The 8,034-nt window shown below is 31.8% G+C and overlaps 1 long non-coding RNA gene across 1 annotated transcript; it reads left to right on the top strand.

Annotated features, from left to right (window-relative positions):
* Positions 1 to 4,240: 4,240 nt before the first annotated feature.
* On the top strand, positions 4,241 to 6,263 carry LOC127844519 (uncharacterized). The gene is made up of 3 exons (XR_008032782.1): positions 4,241 to 4,340; positions 5,549 to 5,622; positions 6,107 to 6,263. It is a non-coding gene; the product is annotated as an uncharacterized LOC127844519 (long non-coding RNA).
* Positions 6,264 to 8,034: the final 1,771 nt, after the last annotated feature.

Here is an 8,034-nt window from a genome sequence, read left to right as displayed (position 1 = left end):
GTGTCAAAGATCATCCTCCGTGCACAGTAAATTTGTTTTATTAGTTAACCGATCCTTTTGGAATTTGAACTCGTAACCGTCACGGGATTAAATCCTCTGGTGGAATTGCCATTCTTTCGCTTTGATCTTTATGTTTCATTTTGACCCTAGGAGCTTAAGGCACGGGTGTTTTGTGCGGCAAGTTCTCTCCACATGGTAATCATTTGTATCAAGTTATTTTCAAATCGCAAATACATCATTAACAGTCCGGAAAAAATATCGGGTGATAAGGACATACATTTACATGCATATACATACAGGAGCAGTGATACATACTGTTAAATGTTCTATTAACGTAATATGATTTTATGAATATTCACATTTGGTAGAAGGCAATACAAAAATGTGTTTTCTTTCCCACATAATTTTTACCCAAAGAACATATTAAACATGCAAGAAAATAAATAACTTACATTTTAGTTACTTGAAGTATTGCTGATTTTAAAGCTAATTAATCCTGACACGCATGCATCATTTATAAAAGCTTTCAAATAAACATAAATTTTTAGTTATTTTATTAGATGTGCAGCATTTACAGATGCTATTGTAATTATATTGACATGCACAACGCTTAAAAGATTACAAAATACCCGAAATCCAAAAATATCAACAGAAAAAAGCAACATATTATTAGAACAGAACAGAACATATCTTTATTTAACTCAAGTTACAATTGCAACAAACGAGTATACAAAACAATAATGTCATATAAACATAATTTTCACATGACATGGTTAGATAAGATCTACTAAGAAAAATAAGTAACATACATTTTCCTAGGTAATAATTATTTAGGGAATCGGAAAAGGGGGTGGGTGTCCAGTTGATTTTTGACCTAGTTATTGGACTTTTACCTAAGCGTAGTACATTTTAAATGTATAGTAACCTCAAATATTGAAACAGACTATAGGTTATTGACAAGCGCGTGGAGAAGTAATTGACGGGTGACGTAAGCATGGTCACGTGAGTAAATCAGGTCAGTGTAACAGACATGAGAGTTGTGTTGACATGTGCGATTCACGCTTGTTTAACAATTTTGGATTTTTTTATTTTTTTTTAAGCATGTGAAATAATCTTGTGATTTTTACCAGATATATCTGTGAACATTCTTCAATGATTAACCAGAGGCAACACATTTGGACCTGTACATGGGGTGAGTTTAATATTCTCATGTAATTGATAATTTGTAGCAGTCTAGCTAGGATACTGCCGAAAAGGTAGTTATGATGTCTGAACAACAAAATTAGTTGAACATGGTACAAAATACTACAACCTCGATATTGCAACAAAACAAACGGCGGCTGAATGCACAATAGGTAAAGAAAATTAGTACATGTAGTTCTTAATATGTGTCTTACACTATAACAAGGATGCACTGTTAAACATACATGCTATGCATGCGCATAAGTTTAGGAGCAAAACTTAAATCAACAATAGTATCATAGAGGTATATTACAGCACTTGTAACTATAGGATTGTTGTAGTGCATAGACACTTGAAAAGATGATCATGTTATACAACATAGTGCGACATTTTCTTGCAAAAATTAATTCGAAAATAGTATCATAGTAGTATATTACAATACTTGTAACTATAGGATTATTGTAGTGCATAGGCACTTGAAAAGATGATCATGTTATACAACACAGTGTGACATTTTCTTGCATTGAGAAGTAAAATTAACTATGTGTATACAACTCAACTTAAATAGTATGCTGCTATATGCATGGAAGAGAAATATAACAATGTTTATAAATTAGTGAAGTAATTTTTAAGTACTTGAAAATAATTAGAATATCTAGAAACTGTATTCATTAGTATTTGCATGAATTTGGAAGTGTTTTTTAATACAATAGTTGAAGAACTAAATAGTAATTCTTTATATTTTAACATATTTGGTCTGCAGAAGTAATATTTCTTAATATATGTTTTCCTATCTGACTCAAAGAATGGGCATTTCAGCAAAAAAATGGAATTCATCCCCTACATCATTAAGATTACAGAGTGTGCATTTTCTCTCTGAAATATCAATATTTTCCCATCTACCGGTTTCTATTGGGAAGTAATTATTGCCAGTTCTAGATCTTATCATACTTATCGATTCTTTATTACTTAATTTTAGCAAATAACTTTCAAGATTCATATTGTCTTTTATAAGTGAGTAATTTATACCCTTACTAGAGTTAGCTAGAGATGTATGCCAACTTTGGACATTTTGACCTAAAAGGATATCCTTTATTTTATATTTAACAGTTGTGTCCCTTATACCATTTTGATGTAGCCAAATATCATTTCTCCCAGTGTCAAATAGTATAGACTTAACTTTTTTTTATCCATTTTGACTCAAAATATGGCATATATTTGTAAATCTTAAAAGCTATTTTACTTTGTTTTCCTGTTATAAGTCTATTCCAATATCCTATCATTCTGCTCTTAATAGTGATTTCAATAGAGTACCGACCTGATTCAGCGTACAACATATACAAAGGTGTGCTTTTTCTGAGATGAAGTACTACATTTTCCCGTATTTTCTCATAATCAATTCCTAATTGTGTTTAATTGCCATTTATGAAAATAGTATGTCATAATAATATCAACATATGAGACGCTTGTATGGCATTTAAATAGCTGACAACTTTGTGGTAAATAGTTATAATTGCCCTGATTGCTACCCATTGCAATATGAACTTAACTTTAACTAAGTAATGATGATTGACATTAACCTTTTCAATAACATTATTTAAGCGTTACAGGTTTCAAAGCAGCGAATCATATGTTGGACTTGTGTGTTTAAAATTTCATAAATAATAATAGTTTGATCACAATAAATCCAACTTTCATAAAACCGTATATATAACAGATGATATATTTCAAAATTCATTGATTTGAAACAAAGTTACTATTACCGTTACGCAATCAGGTCAAAATACTTGGACACCAGTTTATTGTTTTTTATAAATATAGAGGATATTTTAGATTTTGATGTATGGTCGAACTTTATGTCACGAGTGGTTATAGAAAACATATTTTGCTCGGGTTGCGTTAGTTGGGGCCTTAATTGTTGAATGCACTTTTATTAGCGCATGCTGTATACGTCTCATTTGATTTGAAAGCAGTGCATAGAGAACATGTTTAGATTATTAAATTATTCACATGAAATATACGTATGGCTTATTTTCTTTAATTGCATAAATTATTATGAAAAAGCTATTAAATAATTGTATTTTTTAAACTTACCAAGCATGTATTCGAGCGAGTGTCGAATTCCAATAATTGTATTAGGACATCGAACTATTGCCAATAACGTGCCAGGGAAGGATAAAAACCTGGGTATCAATGTGTTTTATCTATAGCAAATATCGAGCTAAGGTTGAACTTCTATCGAGCTCTGATATTGATATTCAAATATGAAACGCGAATATAGAGCTGGTGAGTATATCAAGCTAGCTCTTAGATCGACATTCAAACATGCATTGAGTTAGGTTGAATGTCAAGAGAGCAATTACATCGACATTCCATGGTAAGACGGGAATATCGAGTTGATGCGGATATATTGCTAGCTCTGAGGTCGAAAAACAAACATTAACCGCGAATATCGAGGTAGGTTTAATTTTGTACAACCAATGATAGGCAATACATCAAGTCATTTGAATTTCGAGCCATTTTGAGATCAATAGTAAATGCGACACGTAAATATCAAGCTTTTGCACATATTGTGCTAGCTCTGAGATCAAAATTCAAACATAAATCGCGAGTAATGCTATGTGTCACGTCAAAAATGAAGCAATGCAAGAAGATATTATTATATAAACTCAAGGATTTAAATGAATCAAACATAAAACTGTGATACTTAGACATCCGTCGCTTTTGTGTCGTATTATAATGACATTTATTAAGGCACGCTGCTTAAATTTTGTGTTCAATTATAAAAACGTACGAATAAACATGGCATGTGACATAAACCAAGCATACCTGCTCGACCAATAGAAACTCATTTGTCTGGCATATTTCCTCGTTTAGAGCACAATCCTTACCAAAAGACGGATGAGTGCAGATGCTTGCGGGTCATACAAAAATGTGTAGGTGTTGTCGATGATTTAAAAGGGATTGATGGTCGTACCGCCTCATCATGTCTCGTAAACACTGCACTGAATAACACGCTGTTTAAATTGAGTATAAAGAGCGCTCAACTGTCAGTGTTGAGATATTCCGTTAGCAAACACCGAAATCATCATGGATACTTCTTGCTTAATCCCTCTTGGTGGCGTGCGTTGTCTTTGCTAAGATGGCAATTTCTGAAGGTAAGTGCTTTTAATAAGGAATATTTACCTCATGTAATTTTTTTTCAATTGCTCTTAGGCAAATGTTTATTTCTGTCAAGAATAAATCTTACGGATACATGGACATATTAAATTATGTTGATTTCCTATTTTAAATAAAAGCCAATACAATTTCCGGCTCAATGTTTAATAGTTTGATAGAAGGCTTCATGAAAATGTCAGATATATTGTTTATATTTATTGAAAATCTTAGCTTGATATAAATAAATTCTTAGTAAATACGCATATCAAAAACTTGAAAGTAAGAATCAAAATATCATTTCAAAAGGTAACAATGAATGTCTATTAAAAGACAGTCTGTATACGCAGTGAGTTTTGAATCCAACTTCCATTTCTCTTGTAATTCCTTGGTGTATGATTAACAAGATATGCTGCATCTTTACGTCTAGTGGGCTATGACGTACACACATTATTGTACACACTTATAAAAGTCGAGTTAAATAAAATACAATCTACAATTTGCTATTGCTAAGTTCACTCTAAACAGTATAATATACGTGTATTTCTGTATTTCATGTATGATGAAAATTAGTATATGTACGTTTTCGTAACAACAATAAATTAATAAATAAATAAATACATAATTGGTACACATTCTACACTTTTCGTAATATAGGTCGCCCTTCAATTAATTCAGTATAAATTATAAGCACAATTCATCGGCTTTTAATTTTCCCACTACATAATTATCGCAAGAAATCTATGTCAAACATCAGCGTACATAGCTACGCCAAAATAAACAAGAAAATGTAATGGTTATATGTAAAATTCATTCGTTTGATAATGAAATGTATTGGTTACAAGCACAAGATTCATATATTAAGTTTATCTTTTTAACACGACCAATGTGCGTGTATATTAAGAAGTTACGATTGCTGGATTGTGTTTCTACATTTCTACCGAATTAATTTACTTGAACGACGAAAGTTTGGATTCTTTTAAAACATAAAAAGCCTAAAATTCAAATTCCATAGTTGTTTTACTGAACGTGTGTAAGTTTTGATTTGGCTTGTGCTGTTTCTATAAAAACGGATTATACGGAGAAAACCCCCATCTGTTTAAATATGTGGCCAAACTCACATAGGTCGGGAGTGGAAAAATGTACCAGGGTCTCCCATGGGAGCAGCGCGTGTAGCAACCGATTCAAATGTTTAATTTTAAAATTGCAGGTGAGGCATCACCATTCTGCGATTGCAGTTCTATCATGAGACCTCCGTGTTGCTTCCCAGCCTAGCTCTATCAGGTAAAACTATTATTTAAATAAATGTTTATACACGTCTTAGTTAAAACTTCAAAAACGTGTTGAATGATATCAGGGATACATTGTATTATTTATTATGAAACTATGTATTCCTTTCTTGAGTCGAACCCACGGCTTTTGAAATGGAAGTGTTACCTGCTTAAATGTAGGCATTATTGCCTCGTTATACATTTTAAACGCCATATGAATATTTTACGGTTTGTTATCTTTTGACAAACAATTTGCAGGCTCTTTTTATTCTATACGTCATGTCATTAAATGTTGATTTATAAACGACACAATGTTATAGCTTCGAATTAATATTTGAGTAATCCGCGACGACAAAATGTAAAATATGCGAACAGGTTTCTTTAGTGCAGTCAATACTCTTCACTGGTCTATGTGTTTTAAACATAAAGTAACAGAAAACTAACGCAAACACATGGAACTCCGACATTTTCATTACGTGAATGATCGTCTTTTTCAGGAGCCGGTCAACCATAACGAATAACACATGAAGTTGGAAACGCTCAGAATAACATTCCACGAAAATGAATGTTATTGTTTATATTGTTAACCCTTTGATCTAAAAGACGAATACTATTTTATATGTATATTCCACTGTTGCACATGAAAAACATGTATTAGCCGTATCTGTTATAGGAACTCATCTTGATATACATTCCTCAAGTTACTAGTTTGACAAATCAGTACTTTCTAATGTAATTTCTAATGTTTGTTCATATATGAAAGAAAATTTTGGTTATACGAAATAACAATCTTGATAATAATATTTTCAACAAATGTATTGTTGTTTTTGTTTCTCCAGTATGAAAGCTACATTGAACATTTCATAATCAATAAAATGTATAAAAAACTTCGCGAAGTGCGTCAATATTCGTTTGCGTATAAGGGTTAGCTCCATATAACTAAATCTTTTTTTTAAGTTATATGTTGAAAAATTCTTGAATACTATTAAATGTAGTGAAGAAAATATTTGTTCGAAAAGGTTTACTTTGATTGAGCTTAAAGTTAATACATACACGTATACATTAGCCAAATATTCTAGAACTGCTATTCATAATATACAAACACAGCAAGTCAATTCACATCAAACGCAGAGCAAAACACGTATCCTTTTTTACTGGAAACACGAACGCATCTATTAATAGGAGAATTTATAATATTTAAAAAAATAAATATTTGTTATAAAGGTAAAAAGCTCACTTACTTTCACTCACGTCGCTGAAAACATTAGACCAAACACGACAAATGACATCCGATATGTACATAGATAATATCAGGTTTATGTCTTAGTATTCTTTAATCAATTCGACGAGTTGAAGAAAGGTTAATACGACGAGGTTTGCACAGCCGATTAAGCCTTTCGAAGAAGAGTCTGATAAATTGGGTATACAAAGACAGGCGCATCTATTATATTTATTCCATTATATTGTTTTATTTTAATTTCATTTTCTTGTTTTGTATAAAAAAATATTAGCGATTTCTTGTTAAAAATACATAAATATACGCTCGCAATTCGATTATCTAGACATTTATTATCACATAAACAAACTTCTGACAACTGAATAAAGAAGACGTGTATTTAATACAACAATATGTATTGCCTTATATATGTCGATCAAGCAAATAAATGCAAAAATAACATATAGCGATGTTTGACATTATTATTAAAAACTCAGGTAACGAAATATCAAAGGAGATAATCTGTCACGGTAACTCACCTTCTTGGAGTTGCCTCTCTTGCTCGTTCGGATTAATACGATTCACTTACTGAGGCAAGGCATGCCGCAACGAGACGATGTAAATCAGCCCTGAAGTATAAGTTGTCCATTCCATGAAGACGTTTTCCAAGTGTACTGATATTATGTCCCACTTTCAATACTAAACAAATTTTATGTTCAAGATGAAACAAAGAAAGATCACACTTTTATTACAAATGTCACTTTTAAAAAATGTTGCATCTGTTTTTCAGTATGGATGTAATATAATGGTTGACACAAAATAATAGAGGGAATGCTATTGACCCTGAAATTTCATTTAATAGTTTTTAGGCCAAACTGTTACTCTACATAAAATATAAAAAATATGAAATGTAAATTCATACCAAAAAAGCTTCAATTGTATTCTGGCTTAAGTTTTAAATCGAGATCTCGCTTCAGGGTTTAAGTTGGGATTGATATATTTCGTCTTCGAGTAAATGAACGGTAAGCAAAGGCTGACCGCTCACGACCGGGAATGGCATACCCCAATTGAATAACCTAAATCTTTCTTCCAACCTGGATCAATTGCTTTACTTTTACCAATCATCTTTTGCCAGTTGTTAATTTCTTGTATAGTGCATTATTTTGTCAGGGACTCAAATGAAAGCGATATGTTGACGGAGGACATTAA

Source organism: Dreissena polymorpha, chromosome 9, assembly GCF_020536995.1.
Source record: "Dreissena polymorpha isolate Duluth1 chromosome 9, UMN_Dpol_1.0, whole genome shotgun sequence".
In the NCBI taxonomy this organism is placed as follows: Eukaryota; Metazoa; Mollusca; class Bivalvia; order Myida; family Dreissenidae; genus Dreissena; species Dreissena polymorpha.
The sequence above is the reverse complement of the archived record's forward strand: the minus strand, read 5'-3'. Positions and strand labels throughout refer to the sequence as shown.